Source organism: Bos javanicus, chromosome 13, assembly GCF_032452875.1.
Source record: "Bos javanicus breed banteng chromosome 13, ARS-OSU_banteng_1.0, whole genome shotgun sequence".
Classification (NCBI taxonomy): domain Eukaryota; kingdom Metazoa; phylum Chordata; class Mammalia; order Artiodactyla; family Bovidae; genus Bos; species Bos javanicus.
This window is the reverse complement of record NC_083880.1, coordinates 62,102,061-62,120,502: the sequence shown is the minus strand read 5'-3', so window position 1 is coordinate 62,120,502 and position 18,442 is coordinate 62,102,061. Positions and strand designations below refer to the sequence as shown.

Below are 18,442 nucleotides of genomic sequence, written 5' to 3'. Positions count from 1 at the left end.
ACAGGAAAGTTCCTTTTTCCTTTAAGAAGTAGTTATTTTCCCCATTTTACAGATGAGGAAATCGACTCAGAGAAGGAAATGCATTCGCCCAAAGTCAAATTAAGTGGGGGAGTGAGGCTTCAAAGCAGTCTGCCGAGGTCCAAAGCCATTCCTGACATGTCACTTCCTGCCTCTTGGAGAGAAAGCCTGTGAAGAAGGTGAATTGGGAGGAAGGGCCCCTCTTATTGGTGAGAAGTAGGGGATGGGGGAGTCAGGGACTTGCATCTAAATTGCCGGGTGATCCTGGGTGACCTGTGCCCTTTCTCTGCTCCTCTGTTACCCTATCTGGACCAGGGAAAATTTAAACTAGATGCTTTTGAGATCCCTGCTCCTTGGCAGCATTTTCCTCCTCAAACCACCTCGCCAAGGCCCAGAGTTTTGGAAGAGGCTGGATGCTGGCTGGCCTGAGAGTCCTGGACAGCTGTGGCCATCAGGGGCATCTCCCTGTGGGCCTCCCACTCTGCTTGTGAGGCTTGCTCAGCTCAGGGAAGGAGAGCTTGGCCTGGAAGGGTCCAGTGACCTTGGCCTGCCCAGGTCTCAGAGAACCAGGCCCAGGACCCCCATTATGCCTCCATCCTCAGGGTTCAGAAGGATGCCCAGTGAGAGCAGGATGCCCAGGGCTCTAGGACACCCACACCCAGGGTTCTAGGACACACACAGACACACACACACACACAGACACACACACACACAGACACACACACACACAGACACACACACACACACACACACACACCCACACCCACACCCTGCTTCCTCCCTCTCAGGTGTTGATTAGATGATTGGGGGCCTCCAGTAATTATCAACATTTGGCAATTTGCAGGCTACTGATGCAGGCGGTGGGGGTGGAGGAGAGGAGGCAGCCTCTGTAGAGCAGAGGAAATCTAGTAACTGTGAAACCCCTGGGTCACGGTCTCCTCCTCCCAGGCTTGTCTGCAGGCCGAGTCAGCCTTGCCCCCTGGTCCTGGTCTTTGTGTCACACCTGGGAAGAGATCCCACGCTGTTAGGCTGGGATGAGCAGAGTAGCAAGGGTGGCTAGTGATGCTGACAATAAGGCGGGACCAGGTGGCAGGTTTAAACACACTGGCGCCCGGAAGCCCCGCCGCTGTTACCTTGGGGGAGCATCTCTGGAGCAATGTGCCAGCCTCCTCCTTCCAGACCACCCTTAGTGCCCGGGGGCCCGGGGGCAAGTCTCTCACCTCTCCGTGCCTCGGTTTCCTCATCTCTGATCTGGGAGCCATGGCTATTCTGGAACTGGGAGGAATGTGTGACGACAAGCATGTGTTCTTGGGGTGCAGTGAGCCCGTCGGTGGCAGCCGTCACTGCTGGGGTGGCTGTCATTGTGGCTGGTGTGACACCTCGCCCAGCACCCCTCTTGCTAATCCCGAGTGGAGACAGCCATCTCCCTCATCCCCTCCACCTCACCGCACAGGGTCTTGACGGGGCTTCCGTCCAATCACCTGAACTGTACTTGCTTCTCTCCATGTCTGGCTCCTAAACAGCACAGGCCTGGAATTCTAGGGCCCTGCACCCACAGCCGACACCCATTCTTGGTGGGTGGACACTTTGACCATCTCGGCAGGGGGAGGACAGGAGGCAGGGCGTCTCCCGCCAGGACTTCTCTGCGCTGCCCCTTCTCTGCCGGGGTTCCTCTAGGTGAGGCGGCCACTGCAGAAACCCTGTCGCACCACCAGGAGAAGCCAGAGGTTGCCCAGACAACAGCCTTGGCCTTAGGAAGGAGCCCAGCTTCAGCTCATGCACTTCCTCTTCCTTTCACACCTGCCACATCCTGAACCGAGGTTTCTGTTCCTCTACCAGAGCTGATAAACCCGCCCCCATCACACTTCCCCCAGCGGAGCTTTCTAGAAGGCCCCAAACCTCGGAGGTGCCCGGTATGGATTACTGGATACCTGCTCTCATGGGGTGGGATCTTCTTCCCCAGGCACCAGCAAGGTAGAGGGGGACAGCTGGCTAAATAAACAGCCCCCCAATCACCGAAGTCCTGAAGCGTGGCTCTGCTGGCTTCTGCCCTTGACATGTGAGCTAGTAGTGGGCTTACTGGGATGCAGATTAGAGGTGAAGCCGGATGCGGCACTGGCTCTTTGGGGATCCACAATGCTCTCAGCCCCGCCAAGCCCCCACATCGTGATGACAGCTCTAATCAGCAGCAAGCAGTGAGGGCCAGGAGGGCCCCCAGGCACAGATGCAGCCGCTGCACGGCTGACTCTGCCTGTGGGCTGCAACTTGGGCCAGGGCAGCCTCGGCGCAGCCTGCTCGCTCTCAGGGCCCCTGCTGTTTTGCAGGCATTGGGCAGCATCCTGGAGATGTGATGCTGAGATCCCACTCAACGAATGGGATGAGCGTCTACTACACGCAGAGCACTGGGCCCCCGCGGCGGCCAATGCAGCCCTGCCCCGGGAAGCCCCAGGTGGACGCATGACCCGCACCAGGTGACTCCGCTCTGTTTGAACAGAGAGTTGTTACCTTGAGTGGGGACAGTTAGGAAGGGAGCAGCCGCCTAGCCGCAGGGCCGTGTGCAAGTTACCGGGACCTGCCTCGGTTTCCCCGTCTGTCAGGCCATCCTGCATGATCCAGCCCCCGCTTCTCCTGTCACGTCCCGTCCTGCCGGCCTCCCCATCACTGCCTCTGCAGTGCCAGCCTCCTGTGGCCTCCTGGGCTAACTCTTCCTCCTTAGCCAAGTCTCAGCTCAGGTGTCACCTCCTCCTGGGGGCCTGCCCTGGCCACCCACCTCTGCCTCCTCCCCTCCCCCAGGTCCCTCTGGCGCTTGCATCAAGTCCGACAGTATGTTTCTATGCTGCAGCTTGTCTCTCTCCCAAGCCCAGAGCTCGGCACTGAATACATATTTGCTGAATGAATGAATGAATGAATGTGCTAGATCCCATGGGGCCTTGCTCATCACGCCACATGCTGCTCCTAGAGGGCGGGAAAAGCTTGAAGGACTGTAATAAAGCAGCAACAACAAGACCACAACTGTGTTGTTAAAGAGCCTTCCTGCCGCCCTGTGAGGGTGAGGAGAGAGGGAGGTGGGAGACCAGCCTAGAGTCTGCCACTGCCTCTTTTTCTGCCTCCTCCTCCTCCAGGCCCCACCTCTTCCAAAATGGATTTTTTTTTTTCCAACTCACAGCACAGTTCCTCATGAACTGTCATTGTAAATAAGCAGCCTGGAGGCCAGGAAAAAGATTCCTTTTTCATTCTTTTTTCCTCCTTGAAAGACTAGCTTGCTGAATGAGCCAGGAGCACTGCTGTTCCCCTCAGTGTGGGTGCCTGATGCATGGTGTGACTCCGAAGTGAGTGTTGGGTGTGTCCTGGCATCTGAGCAGCGACAAGAGGGTCGATGCTGCAGGAGACACCTCGAACCCTTGGGGCCGGGCAGGAGGAAGGCCCTTTGGACACCTGGAAATTCAGGAGCAGCTTGTGGGTGGCTGGGTTCCGCAAGGAGACATCCTCCCTTCCTGTCATTGGGTGGCAGGGTGAGCGGTGGACGCCATGGTGAGCTTACCTTAGACAAGCCTCTCCTCCTCTGAGCCCAGCATCCCAGCCACGCTGTAGAGGTGTCCCTAGGAGAGGGTGTCGGGTAAGAAGGACCCTGGGGGTTGAAGTCTTTTTTAAAATATTTATTTATTTGGCAGCATCAGGTCTTAGTTGTGGCATGCAAACCCACAGCTGTAGCTTGTGGGCTCTAGTTCCCCAGCCAGAGAGCAAGCCCAGGGCCCCTGCATTGGGAGTACAGAGTCTTAGCCACTGGGCCACCAGGGAAGTCTCTGATTATTTTAGCCACACAGACAAAGGGAGGAATCCTTGCCTGGATTCCCTGGGGTGTGGCAAGGGGAGGGGGGTGAACATGGCCCACAAGGAGGGCCCCAAACCTGTGGCAGAAATGATTGGCATGCTCCCAGCAAATAGGAGAGATTGGGTACAGGGACATGGAATCACGAAAATGCAGAGAGAGGAGAGGTTAGCAGGCTGAGCAGGAACTCAAAGCCTGGGGTCCCTGCTTGGGGTCAGGGCTGAGCTCATTGAGTTTATCTGAGTTTATCTGGGTTCTCTCCTCTGGGCTGTTGTCTATTGTGCAGCATGGGCCGTGCCGGCCTCGGTTTTCCTACCTATTCACAGGAATAACAAGATCTGTAGCATCCATTTGTCATGAAGCCCATGAAAGACATTGCACAAGTCAAGTTCCAAATTCTAACTAACCATCCGAATTCTGACTGAGGAGCTTTGAGAGAAGAGGGTGGCAGAGGATGAGATGGTTAGACAGCATCACTGACTCAGTGGACATGAATTTGAGCAAACTCTGGGAGATAGTGGAGGACAAAGGAGCCTGGCATGCTGCAGTCCATGGGGTTGCAAAGAGTCAGACACGACTTAGCGACTGAACCACAACAGCAAGCTTTGAGAGATGAAGATCTGGACAGAAATAAACCCAGCAGAACAATATAAGGATGAAAGAGTTAAAATTACCTTTTTTTTTTCTTTTGTTCTTTTTTTTTGGTAAGAGGCGTTTTTTTGCGAGGAAGAGCAGACATAGATACTATCTGTATCAAAAGCTCTGAAGGTGGGATGAAGTAACCCTGGCACATCCTTTGCGGTGGGCTGGGTATTGTCATTTTTGTCCTGTAAGTTCAGGAACTTGGGACTTTCCTGGTGGTCTAGTGGCTAAGACTCTGCACTCCCAATGCAGGGGGCCTGGGTCCGCTCCCTGGTCAGGGAACTAGATCCCACATGCTGCAACTAAGACTGATGCTGCCAAATAAATATTTTAAAAACAAATAAATAAATCTAGGCATTCTGGGGACTTTCCTGGTGGTTCAGGAATATAGGGATGCAGGGGGGTAGGGTTTGATCCCTGATCAGGAAACTAAGATTCTACATGCTGTGTGGAGCAGTCAAAAAAAAAAAAAAAATCCAGGCGCACTCTAGGCTAACCTGATGGAACCCCTGACTCAAAGGCGTCCCCTGGTGGTCGGTTCTAAAAACACTGAAGGTTCTCGCACTTGCATTTTTTTTCTCCTTTATTAAGGATGCTCTCCTTTACTATTACGGGATTCCCTGGTGGCTCAGATGGTAAAGCATCTACCTGCAAGGCGGGAGACCTGGGTTCAATCGCTGGGTTGGGAAGATCCCCTGGAGAAGGAAATGGCAACCCACTCCAATACTCTTGCCTAGAAAATTCCGTGAATGGAGGATTCTGGTGGGCTACAGTCCATGGGGTTGCAAAGAGTCAGACATGACTGAGCGACTTCACTTTTCCTTTACTACTGAGCTTCACTGATGGCTCAGCTGGTAAAGAATCCACTTGCAATGCGGTAGAACTGAGTCCAGTACCTGGGTTGGGAAGATCCCCTGGTGGAGGACATAGCAACCTAAACCAGTATTCTTACCTGGAGAATCCCCATGGAGAAAGGAGCCTGGCAGGCTACAGTCCATGGGATCCCAAAGAGTAGGACACGACTGAGCGGCTAAGCACATAGCAAAGTATTGTACTTTTTTCTGAATACCAGACTAATACATCCAAAAACAACATATCTTCTGTAGGACAAGTTCCTAGAAGCACCAGGGCTGAGTTGGTAGATGCTAGCATTTTTCTCTTTCCAAAACAGTTTGGTTCAGATTAACATAAACACCAAGATGAGACAAGGTGGGTCACTTCCCCCATGTGTCCTGGCCATAAAATGAAAGGGCTGAAATTTTTTTTTTTTTTTTAAGAAACAAAGTAAGGAAACAATCTTCTCTGAACAGCGAAGCCCCGCTTTGTGCTCACAGGTGGGTGTGTTAAGACTCACCTACAGCTGAACCAGCCAAGGCTGGAAGAGGCTGGCCAGGCAGTGCCTTGCCCAGGCTTGCACAGCTAGCGGGTCTTCCCAAGCCTGCCTGATCGCCAGACCCTCTGCTACTCCACGACCCCACCATCCTCCCCAGCTTCTTCATTCATTCTATCAGCAAAATAGTGCTGCGTGGCCACCGGAGCCAGGCTCTCTGCACCACGGAGGGGACGCCACAGGAGCAAAAGCAGACGTGTCTGTGCATACTGGAAGAATCTCACAAATAAACACACGTGTGCAAACGGAGCCAAACAGTGAGGCAAGAGGCACAGATGAGTGCAGGGTCAGCGGAGCCTGGAGCTGGCCAGCCGGTCCTTATGCTGAGGGCACAGGGTCACTGTGAGGGATTTTAAGCAGGGGAGGGGTGACCTAGTGAAAATCAAGCAGAAAGACCAGCGTGTGCTTCAGAAGCTGCCATCTGTCCGTCTCATGTCCCTTGGAGCCACACCTGGGTCCCTGGGCCTGGGGGACCTGTGGTGGCTGCCATGTGGGGAGCCTGTGGCCGTTGAGCCCACCTCCGGCAGCCAGGTCTGAGGAGCCGGCCACTTCCACCCCCTGCTCTCCCTGTGGTTGGCTGCTGGGGCCGGGACACCTCGGCCAGCGTGGAGGGGAGCAGGCGGAGGCAGCGGGACGGCCCCAGGAGGGGCCGGGGCCTCCTGCCTCCCCGCTGTCTGTGGTTCTCAGGGCCCGGCCAGCTTCTTCCTGCCATTTGTCCCAGCCCCGGGCCTTATCAGAAAGGACTCTTTCCACAGCTTCTCCCCACCCCGTCCCCTCTGCCTCTCCCTAGGGGACAGAGAGGTGCCTCCAGGCTGTGAGGGGGGACAGAGAGGTGCCCAGTCCTCCTGGCAGAGGGGTCTTGGTGCTGGGGGCGGGCTTCTTTTATGGACACTCCTTCCGAACAGTTTCCATCCTTCCCTTCCCAAGTCCTTCTGGGTCTCCTGGGCCTGATGCCAGCGTCGCCTCCCCAGGTCTAGTCAGAATCCCCTTTTCACCCAACAGTGTGCGCCAGGCCCCCACGTGATGCCAGGGCTAGTTAGACGGGCTGGGGGGAGACCAGGACAGAGGGTGGGCCGCACCCTGCCCTCCGGAGCTCACAGCCCAGTGGGAAGATGCAGGGCCATCTCCAAGTAAGGGAGAGAAATATTCTTCTAGAACTGTGTGTGTAAAACACTGGGGGCTTGAAGGAAGAAGGGGAGGGTGGGGCGGTGATCAGAGAAGGAAGAGCCCATGACTTCCTCCCCTAGAGTTCCAGACATAAGGTTTGGTGTGATGAGAAATAGGGAGGGCATGGGAAGCAACACGCACACACACACACGCACACGCACACGCACGCTGTGGCTCGTTTCCCCCACAGAACTAGGCTACTTAATTTGCAGCGCTGTTCTTCAGTCTGAAACGATAGCCTTCCTGGTTTTTGGTGTTTTGATGTCCTTTCCAGAAGGCGCTTGGTTGTTGTTTTTATTGTGGTTAAAGAGGACATAACATGCGTTCTGCTCTTGTAACAAAACGTTGAGTGTACGGCCCAGAATTGTTAACTGGCTGCCCAGTGCTGCACAGCACATCCTTAGAACTTAGTCCTCTTGCTTAACTGAAAGTCCACCCTCGTTGACAGCAATTCCCCTCCCCTCAGCTCCTGTCAACCACCCTTCTCCTTTCTGTTTCTATGAGTTCGACTGTTCTAGGTACCTCGTGTAAGTGGAATCATACAATATCTATCCTGCTGTGACCGGCTGATTTCACTTAGCATATCCTCAAGTTTTCATCGGTGTTTAGCCTAAGATAGGATTTCCTTCTTTTCTGTGGCTGAATAGCATTTCATTGTATGTATCCACCACATTTTTTTTTAACGTGCATCTTTCAATTATTTAAACATTGTATTTATTTGATTTAAAATTTTTATTGCTTTATTTTTGGCTCAGTAGTTGTGGCACATGAGCCAGCTGCCCATGTGGGATCCTCCCGGACCGGGCATTGAACCCAAGGCCGCTGAACTGGCAGGTGGACTCCCAGCCACGGGACTACCAGGGAGGCGCCACCACATTTTCCTCACTCTCACCCATCCGTCAGTGAGCGTGGAGCTTTCCAGTTCTGTTGCGATGTTAGAGTCCACATGGGAATGCAAATGTATTTTGGGGATCCTGATTTCACTTTTGGATATATATCCGAAAGTGCAATTGCTAGATCACACGGTATTTACTTTATTTTGAGGAACCCCTGTACTGTCCTCCCTAACAGCTGCACCGTTTTACATCCCCACCAACAGTGCACAAGGGTTCCCTTCTTTATATCCCCCAACACTTGTTAACTCTTGTCTTTTCGATAATAGCCGTTCTAACCCGTGTGAGCTGACGTCTTACTGCAGTTCATGCATTTACTTGATGATAAGGGATGTTGTACACCTTTCACATGCTTGTTGGCCATCTGGGTCTCTTTGGGAAAAAGTCTGTTCAGGCCCTTTTTATTTTTTCTAGGATGTGTTTATTCATTATTTCATTTCTTTCTTTATGGCTGCGCTGGGTCTTTGCTGCTGCTCGGGCTTTTCTGTAGCGGTGGCGAGTGGAGGCTACTCTCTGGTTGTGGTGCCTGGGTTTCTCATTGCTGAGGCTTCTCTTGTTGCGGAACATGGGCTCTAGAGCACTGGCTCAGCAGTTGTGACACAAGGGTTTAGTTGTCCCGAGGCCTGTGGGATCTTCACGGAGCAGGGATCGAACCCGTGTCCCCTGCATTGGCAGGTGGATTCTTTACTACTGAGTCACCAGAGAAGCCCCCCTTTGCCCATTTTTAAATTTGGTTATTTGCATTTTTGCTTTTGAGTTGTAGGAGTTTCTCATCTATTATAATATATGAGTGCTATGTGCTAAGTAGCTTCAGTCGTGTCTGACTCTTTGCGACCCCATGGACTGTAGCCCACCAGGCTCCTCTGTCCACGGGATTCTCCAGGCAAGAGTACTGGAGCGGGTTGCCGTGCCCTCCTCCAGGGGATCTTCCCGACCCAGGGATCGAACCACATCTCTTACGTCCCCTCCATTGGCAGGCGGGTTCTTTAGCACTAGCTCCACCTGGGAAGACGATCATATATATGGCTCACGAATTCTTTCTGTAAGGTTGCCTTTTTGTTGATTGTTTCTCTTGCTGTGCAGCAGCTTTTTGGGCTGATATAGACCCACTTGTCTAGTTCTGCTCTTGTTGACTGTGCTTTTGGTGTCATACCCAAGAAATCATTGCTGAGACCAATGTTACAAAACTTTTCCCTATGTTTTCTCCTAGCAGTCCCATAGTTTCAGGTCCTACGTTTAAGTCTTCAGTCCATTTAGAGTTGACTGTATATGGTGGAAGATAAGGGTCCTGTTTTATCCTTTTGCTCATGGATATCCAGTTTTCCCAGCACCATTCATTGTTTGGTGTTAAGGGCCTACTTTGGCAGAATAACAAATTTTCAGTCCTTTGAAGGTTCCCTAAGGTTTCCTTAGAAATGTTACTGGTCTGTGAAATCCTGAGAATCAGATTCTCATAACTCTATTATCGTGACTAATTATATTTTAAAAACTAGGATGTGTGGGCCAGTATACACATGCCTGTTATGAAAAGAGTGGGTCAGTCAGCAAAGTTCCAGAAAATCAGGGCCGTCGGTACGGTCCATGTACTTGGCGGCCACATCCCAATCTGACTGGCAGCTCATTCCTTCTCCCCAGTCAGACCGTGAGCACTTTGGAGTTCACAGCTCTGCAGAGGAGGTGCTCATTAACATCTGCTCACTGCCTTGCAGCCAGGGGTGCCAAGATCAGAGAGGTGAAGCTCTCTGCCCACAGCACAGAGCGGCTCAGGCAGAGGCAGCTCGGCCTAGGGTCTCCAGTTCTTGGGCCAGCACTGTTTTGACTGCCCTGTAATCAGCATGTGTCTCTCTGCCTGCACTGAACAAAACCTCCCTCCCCCTGCAGTCCAGGTTGGCTGACAAAGAGCTTTTTTCCTTCTGAACTAGAAAGCCTTGATATTGCAGCGATGGAGCTTGTGCCATCTCAGCGTGTCCCCCAGCGGCCGGCATGGCACCTGGCACATGAGGAGAACATGCAAACTGTCTGAATGAAGGGATGACCAGCATTTCCAACTGGGAGCCAGAAATCAGAAAATTTAGAGTCTATTTCCTGCCTGGCTGCAGGTTTGTTATGTGACACTGAGCAGGTCCCCTCCTGTCCCTTGGCCTTAGTCATCTCATCTGTTAGTAATAACAGCAACAATCATAATAGATTAGGTGTAATGAGTGCCTCATATGTGTCAGGCATTATGCTAGCCACTGGTTTTCTTTTTCAAAAAAAAATCGCACACTTTACTTTTTAAAAATTTTTATTAATTTTTTGATTGCACTGAGTCTTCATATCTGGGCTTGGGCTGTCTCTAGTTGCAGCAAGCGAGCGGCTGCTCTTCGTGGCGGTACACAGACTTCTGTCTGCGGTAGCCTCTCTTGTGGAACACAGGCTCTAGGTGTGTGGGCTTCAGTAGTTGTGGTGCACGGGCTTAGTTGCCCTGCAGCATATGAAATCTTCCCGGACCGGGGATCGAACCTGTGTCCCCTGCACTGGCAGACAAATTCTCAGCCGCTGTGCCACCAGGGAAGTCAGCCAACTGCGTTTATAGGTAGAAACCCATTTACTCCTCCCAGTCACCCCCAGAGGTAGAGATTATGATACCTCTGGAATACAGATGAGGAAACACTAGCCCAAAAGGGTCAATTATCTTGTCCAAGGTCACACAGTTAGTTAGAAAGACAGCAGGGATTCAAGAGCAGGCAGGCTGGTCCCAGAGATCACCTCATCACTAGTTGATACTGAGCGTTAGAAGATTTATCTTTTCTTGCTCAGAAATGCAGTGATTCTTTGAGATACAGAAAGTGGCAGCCGTTTCAATTCTGAGCCTTTGGCAAAATGTTTCTGGTTGAGTTCCTGTAGACTTTGTTAAATAGCAACTATGCAGATCTCTTCCTGGGAGGAAGGCAACTGTTAAGACAGGGTTACATGTCTATCACAGGGTTATAATGATAATAATTTCTATATTGACTCCATGTTGAAATGATAATATTTGAGGTATATTGGGTTAAATAAAATACATTATTAAAATGAAATTCACCTGTTTTTTCTTTTTACTTTTTTTTTTTTTTTAACAACAATCCTGGTATTTATTCTGAAAGGTAATTGTGTGTTCCAAGTAGCATAACAACTTCCAACATGATCTCTAAACCTCTAGGAATAATTAATGGTTCTGAACCATGCTTTGGAAAAGCATTTCCAGCTGTCTGCACGGGATTTATCTCTGTTCCACCGTTGGTAATAGGTGCACTTGTTGCTAAAGCAACTTTAAATTCTTCTGCTGCAAACTTTAAGACTGTTGTGAAAGGTGTATTTTTGGGAACACTGAGTACTCTGTAAGGCAGCCTTGGGTCCAAGGTCAGTGTGATCTTAAAGGAAACTGTGGTGGAACCAGCCTGGACAAACACCCCGTACCAACTCCCTCTTTTTCCTCTTCTTCCTGTGGCTACTAGAAAATTGTAAATTGCACATGTGGCTGGCGTTCTGTTCCTATTGGACGGTGCCTCTCTAGCCGCGCTGGCTTTCCTTCAGCTCCTGCAGGGCGCCAAGCTCTTCCCAGCCCCTGATCCCTCTTCCCAAAGCTCTTCTCCGCCCCCGTCTCAGCTGCCCCGCCCCACCCCCACCCCTGCTGCCTGACCACATGCCTCCATTGCAGGACCACAGAGAACCCTTCTGTTTGCATGTTTCTGGTTTTGTTTCAACATTTTTCTCTTTTTGGCTGTGCTGGGTCTTCATTGCTTTCTCTAGTTGCCGCAAACAGTGGTGCATGGGATTCTCATTGCGGTGGCTCTTCTTGTTGCAGAGCGTGGGCTCTGCCCTACCCGAGTAGGGTACTCGGGCTTAATAATTGTGGCTCACGGACTGAGTTGCCCCGGGGCATGTGGGATCTTCCCGGACCAGGGATCGAACCTGTGTCCCCTGCACTGGCACATAGAGTCCTAACCACTGGACTACCAGGGAAGTCCTGTTGGCAGGTGTTTTTCATCTTTCTCCCTCCAGATGGGATGCAGACTCCGGAGGCTCTAGTTTTAGTCCAGTACCTGGGTCCTCTTCGGTTGGGGAAGGCCGATGGTCAGTCAGAGGCCTGAGTTCGGGGGAAGGATGAGAGCTGGCCCAGACTCCTCCACCTGGAGGTGGGGGCAGGGGTCTTAGGTCAGAGGGCTCCTCCTGCTATTGGCCAAGGTTTCCCTGAACCAGGGGTAGGTAGTCAGTGGCTCTGAGTGGAACACACGGGCTGTAAAGGGGCTTTGGGCTTTTCGTGGGGTGCTGGGAACCTGCTGCCTGAGTAGACCTCGGGCTGCAGAGCCTCCCAGGCTTCATGAGAACTCATCTGGCAGCCGGGCCAGTTGCCACCGTCTGCCAGGCCCTCAGGAAACACCAGGGCAGCCCCAGAGGACTTGGGCTTTGCTGGGATTCCCCAGGGTCCGTCTCAGCTCTGCTGCTCACCAGCACGTGACCTCGACGGGTCACTCAACTCCCCTCCAGATGAGTCTTAGCTTGCTGCCTGGGGCCGGTGAAGACACAGGGAGGGCTGTCCTCTCTCCAGCGCTGACGGGGCATCGTGTGGGAGCACACAGAAGTGCAGGTCACCCCAGTGTCCTTGTGCCCAGCGCTCCCTCCCTGCCATCAGCCGCCCCTGCAGGGCGCTTGCCACCATGGGGACAGAAGCAGTGCATGGCCTCCGTTCCTGAGCAAGAACCCCGCCTCCTGCTACGCGAGGACCACTAGCTCACTGTGTTCTCATCCCGAGGACGCCGACCAAGGCAGGATCTGGAGGAGGAGGCAGCACCACCGTTTCTGTGAAGAGTCCTGTGGGTTTTAATTGGCCACAAGCTCAGAGGGAGCCCACGGGTGACCTGATTGCTAAAATAGCCGGGGAGGAGGACAGAAGCTTCCAGAACCGGGAGGAGGTGGCAGAAAGGAAGTGAGGGCGCTGTTCTGGGAACTGGTCCCCCTCTGGAGAGCAGGGAGCGCCCCCCCACCCGCCTCTGGAAACCTCTGCTGGCCCAGCCCCTGTGGGTGAGAGCAGGGTGGGCAAAAGCAGGTGCCTGCCAGCCACAGGGCTGGGCCACTGGGGACAGGGCAAATGCCACTTTCTGACTCTCCAGTCTTCTCCAAACACTGCTCTTGAATGAATCCGGATGGCTTTTCTAAGACAGGGCTAGCACCCCTGGGCCTTTGCCACTCAGGTTAGACACAGCCGGGAGCGTTGGGGTTGGAAGGGCCCCAGGGGACCAGGTGGGCCAGGCGTTCCAGTCCCACACGGGGAAGCTGGGAGCCTGCCTGAAGACGACAAAGGCCAGTTCTCCTTCTGCCCTCCTGCTCTCTGAAAGAAACACAAGGAACAAAGAAGACGGCTTCTCTCATAGTAGATAATGAATGTTCTGACTCTCAGCCCTGGGGAGGATCATCTCCCAGAGTCCCCAGCCAGGAAATTTACAGACCCTTCCAGAGGACCTGTTGGGGGGAGCCTGGGCCCCAAGAGGGCAGCATCCCCTTGCTGGTTCCTCCATGGGCTGGGGTGGCTGGTGAGTCCCCTGACCTCTGGCGGGGACAGAGGCCAGCGGCCCCCGGCTTGGTGTGGGGGAAGGGGCAAGGTGGGGAGGGTGAGCTTGGGCTAGAGTAAGCCCGACACTGCTTTTTGTTTTATGTCTAATTATAAAAGCAATTCGTACTCATTATAAAATTTGGGAACTACAAAAAGGTAGAAAGGAGAAAATGAAAGTCATCCATCATCCCGGTGCTCAGAGATAACACTTGCAGTTTTGTTGCAGTTCTCTCCAGTCCTGTTTTTCTGCATGGGTCACACATGAATATATTAGTGTGTGTTTTAATTGTGGCCGTACTCTATAGCTGATTCCCCCTCCTCCCCCCACCCCACATTACATTATATTGTGAACACTTTTTCACAGCATTCATATTTCCTTTAAAGTTATTTAATGGCTGTATAATATTCTATTAATAATTTAGCCATTCTCCTCCTTTTTAATTCTTCTCTTTTGATGCTCTTTCTCTTTTTTTTAACCAAGGGAATTGGGCAGTTTTAAAACTTCCACTTAAAAATATAAACCCAGCTTTTCGGTCACCGAGATGGAAGGACCCTCAGCCATGCTGTCTGCCAGTCACACTGAGAAAGACCCTTGGTTTAACATCTCTGAGCAACAACAAAGGATGAGCTTTTGGAAAAAATGAACAATAAAACCTAGCAGCACCACTGGGGAGGGTGAGGAAGAGGGCTTCCCTCTGTGCCCGGAGCCAGCGTGGGTGTGCCCGTCCTCTGGGCAGCGTCCCAGGATGCCAGCTGGAGGAAAGGGTTGGGCCGTTCGCTGCTCACCCTCTGCTTGTGATGAGCTGACGTGTGGACTTGGGCAAGTCCTCTTACGGCTCCGTATCTCCTCTCCCTAGGCTGTAGCGTGGAACTGACCCTGGAGTGGCTGGAATCAAACCCCATGATGGCGCCTCTGACCCAGCACTGCCTCACTAGGGACGAAAGGAACCAGGGCTTGGTGGGGCCTGGGTGGCCTCAGCAAGGAACCTTTGCCCTGTAAGAGCCATGGACCCTCTCCCGGCTCCGATTCTCTGCCCTGTCCCCGGCCCCAGGAGTCTGTGGCTTTCCTCCAAATGGCTGGCCCTTGGCATTCCGGTTGTCCAGACTGGATGACTCCAGACCCCTTGGAATAGCTCAGGCCTCCCCACGGCCCTGATGTAGTCCCTAGCAAGGCACTTATCAGGCTTCCCTGCCTTTTCCAGATCCCTGCTCACCAGCCCAGAACCAGGCCTCGGTATGACCCATGGAGACCCATGAGGTCTGCTGCCTCCCCCAGCCCTTCCCAAGAAATCTCCTGTTGTAGTTGGAGCTCAGGAGTCACGCAAGCAGGGCATTTTTGGGATTCAAAGCTGGACATTCTGGAATGTATGCTTCAGGAGGGCAGGAGCCCTGTACCGTCAGAGCCCAGCACTAGGCCTGGCCTGCAGTAGACCCTCAGGAACTACTAGTGAATCGAGGCCAGCAGGGGCCTCAGGCTGCTTCACTTCCCCTTTCCCTCCTGCCCTGCCAGGCCATGAGCTCTGGGAGAGCGGAGATCAGCCAGGTTTACCTGTGTCCTCAGTGCCCAGCAAAGACCCTGGCATGTGAAGAGGGTCCACGGATGTGCAGAGGAACCAAGACTGGGTGGATGGATGAGTAAGTTATGTCCCACGAGAGTCAGAGCTCACGATGCCAGCCCTGCCTTCTCCCCACCTCTTCCATATGGCTCCCTTCCCTCCCACTGAAGGGTGCCTTCCTCTGTCCCTCCTTGGTTAAAACTGAAGCTTGCCGGCTGTGTCACTCAACCTCTCTGAACCTCCATTGCCTTTTCTGTAAAATGAGGCTGATATTGAAAGCATGGGGAGGCTTCGGTGGCTAGCACAGTCAGTGCCTGGCTGGCGGCCGTCACTCAGGGAGAAGGGGCCCCTCTCCTGGGTGGCGGTCTGGCCTCTCTAGTGATGTGAGCCCCATGACACCAGCTGGCTGGCTGCTGACCGATGAAGTGTACAAGATGCTCTCGGGCAGAGGTCGTGGAGGGTTCTGGATCCCATGAGACCTGGCAGCTGTCCCTGGCACTTTGCCCTTGGGTGTCCTCTCTCCTACTGGGAGTGTAGGTGTTGGGGGTGCTCAGCCAGGAGGGGGGCCTGCTCCTTTGGAGAGCAGCGGGAAGCAGACTGGCCGCACCCCTCTCCAGGATTTGGCGCCTGTCATCCCCGGGGCAGGCCAGGGACAGCAGCTGCGTGATGGAGGCTCCAGGTCCTCTTGGCCCCCTCACTCAACTGTCTGGGCTTCCAGGCTTTAAAATGGGGGGAAATACAGCCAGACTGAAGATTTATAAGCCTGTTGAAAGCAGCAAATGAGAGGGTGTCCATGAAAGTGGCCACTGTCACACATGCTCCCGAGATTATAATACAATCACTAGCTCGACTAGGAGCTGGTCCGCAGAGGTGGGCACATGGCCACCCCCTCAAGGCTGCAAGAGGCTGCCATCCTTCTCGCACAGGTGCTGTAAGGGGTGGGCAGCTGACTTCTTCCCTCAGCTTCTGTGTCCTCATCTGCAAAGTGAGGGCAGCCACCCTCCAGGGATCCTGTGAGGAGTCGCTGAAGCTGTATACACGAGGGGCCTGGCTAAGTCCAGACTCAAGGATAGTGACTGCTCCGGGGGCCTCCCCGGCCACGCACTTGAAGGATCTTCCCCGACCAGGGATTGAACCCAGGCCACCACAGCAAAAACCCAGAATCCTAACCATTAGGTCACAAGGGAAGTCCTCCCTGGCCTTCACTTTGGCCACCTGTAATATGAAGATGACAATCCCACCCACCCTTTAGGTCATCTGCTGATGGTCGTAGTAGCTAAGTCGTTTCTGACTCTTGCAACCCCATGGACTGTAGCCTCCCAGGCTCCTCTGTCCATGGGATTTCCAAGCAAGAATACTGGAGTGGGTTGCCATTTCTTTCTCCAGGGGATCTTCCCGACCCAGGGATCGAACCCATGTCTCCTGCATTGTAGGCTGATTCTTTATCATCTGAGCCACGAGGGAAGCCCCAGGTCATTTGGAGTTCTCAATAAAATGAACCACAAGACTCCCTTCCCCCAGCTCCAACCAGCATGAGTGCCTAGCATGCAGAAAGTACTCATTTATCTTTTTCCATGGGAATTTTGCTGCTGGTAGCAAAGCCAGGCAGGGTGAGCACCTGCCCCACACCTCTCCCGCCCCCACCCTCTGCCTGCAGCTCTCCTCCTTGGCCCACGATAGGAGACTTGGACAGATGGGAGCGGTGTGACATCCATCCAGCTCGCCAGGCCAAACTGCGTTCCCAGCATCTTTGGAGAAGGAAGCCAGCATGATGGCCCGGCAGCAGCTGCCACCTGCAACCTGAAGGTGGCCGAGTGTCCAGGCTGGGCCTTGGGGTTGTGGCTAGGCCTGGTCTTCTCCTGCCCAGCCCCTGGGCCGTCTGCCAGCTGCTTCAGGGCCATCCCAATCTCCCATTCTGCTCACACAGTGCCAGAGCTCCAGGGAAATATCCAAGACACAGCAAAAAGCTTTATTCTTTTTTTTTTTTTTCTGGCTGTAAAAGTAATTTCTGTTCATTGCAGGAAAAAAAATAGAAAAATATAAAAAAAAGAGCACCCCAAATTTCAAACTTCTGTTTTTCTGCATATCCACAATAGGGGTAGAGAGTTTTTACAAGAATGGAATCCTATGATACTCAATTTTTAAAAATTGGAATGAGTATATTTTTAATTAAAAAATTGAATAATTAAATACTTTTAAAAAGTATGTAATTATTTACTTAATTCTGGCTGTGCTGGGTCTTCACTGCTGCTTGGGCTTTTCTCTAGTTCCGGAGAGCGGGCGCTTCTGTCGAGTTGCGTCGCACACGCTTCTCACTGTGGCGGCTTCTCTTGCCGCAGAGCATGCGCTGTAGGGCGCACGGGCTTCAGTAGTTTTGACGTACAAGCTCAGTAATCCTGGCGCACGGGCTTTGTTGCTCTGGCATGTGGGATCTTTCCGGACCAGGGACCAAACCTATGTCTCCTGCATTGGCAGGCAGATTCTTTACCACTGAGACAGCAGGGAAGCCCTACTTTCCTTTTTAAATCTTTTTTTTTTTTTAATTATTTATTTATCTGACCGCATCAGATTTTAGTTACGGCACGCGGGACCTTTCGTCGTGGCTCTCCGCTTCTCTGGTTGTGGTGCTTGGGCTTAGTTGCCCTGCAGCCTGTGGGATCTGAGCTCTCCAATCAGGGATCAAACCTTCGTCCCCTGCACTGGACCACCAGAGAAGTCCCTTTTAAATCTTTTTATTGTAAAATATAACACATAGAAAGACTACATAAAATGCTTGCTCAGCTCGGCATATTATAAGGCAAACACCTTGGAACCTCTGCCCGGGTGAAGAACTCTTCCCTGCCCCGAGAAGTCCTCAGTGTGCCCCATCTCAGTCATGCTCCCTACCTCCCCCCAAAAAAGTTTCCACTATCCAGATTTTTAAGACGATCACTTTCTTGCTTGTTATCACTCAAGTGTGCATCCCTAGATGCTGTGCTGTGCTTAGTCGCTCAAGCGTGTCCGACTCTTTGTAACCCCATGGACTGTAGCCCGCCACGCTCCTCTGTCTATTGAATTCTCCAGTTAAGAATATTAGAGTGGGTAGTGATTCCCTTCTCCAAGAGATCTTCCTGACCCAGGAGTCAAACTGGGGTCTCCTGCATTGCAGGTGGATTCTTTACCAGCTGAGCTACGAGGAAAACCCTAGATGCTATAATTTTGCTTTTAAAAAAATCTTGTATTTTAAATCCCTTTCTTGTTTCTTATTGTTTAAAACACTTGTTTATTCATGGCAGCTCGAAGTCTGTGCTGCTGGGCCTGTGCCCTCTCTAGTTGTGGCGAGAGGGGCCACTCTTGGATGTGGCATGTGGGCTTCTCACTGCCGTGACTTCTCTT

The 18,442-nt window shown here is 52.5% G+C and overlaps 1 long non-coding RNA gene across 1 annotated transcript; it reads left to right on the top strand.

Moving 5' to 3' along the window:
- Window positions 1-2,637: 2,637 nt before the first annotated feature.
- On the top strand, window positions 2,638-18,442 carry LOC133259584 (uncharacterized). The gene is made up of 3 exons (XR_009740456.1): window positions 2,638-11,421; window positions 14,369-14,507; window positions 15,022-18,442. It is a non-coding gene; the product is annotated as an uncharacterized LOC133259584 (long non-coding RNA).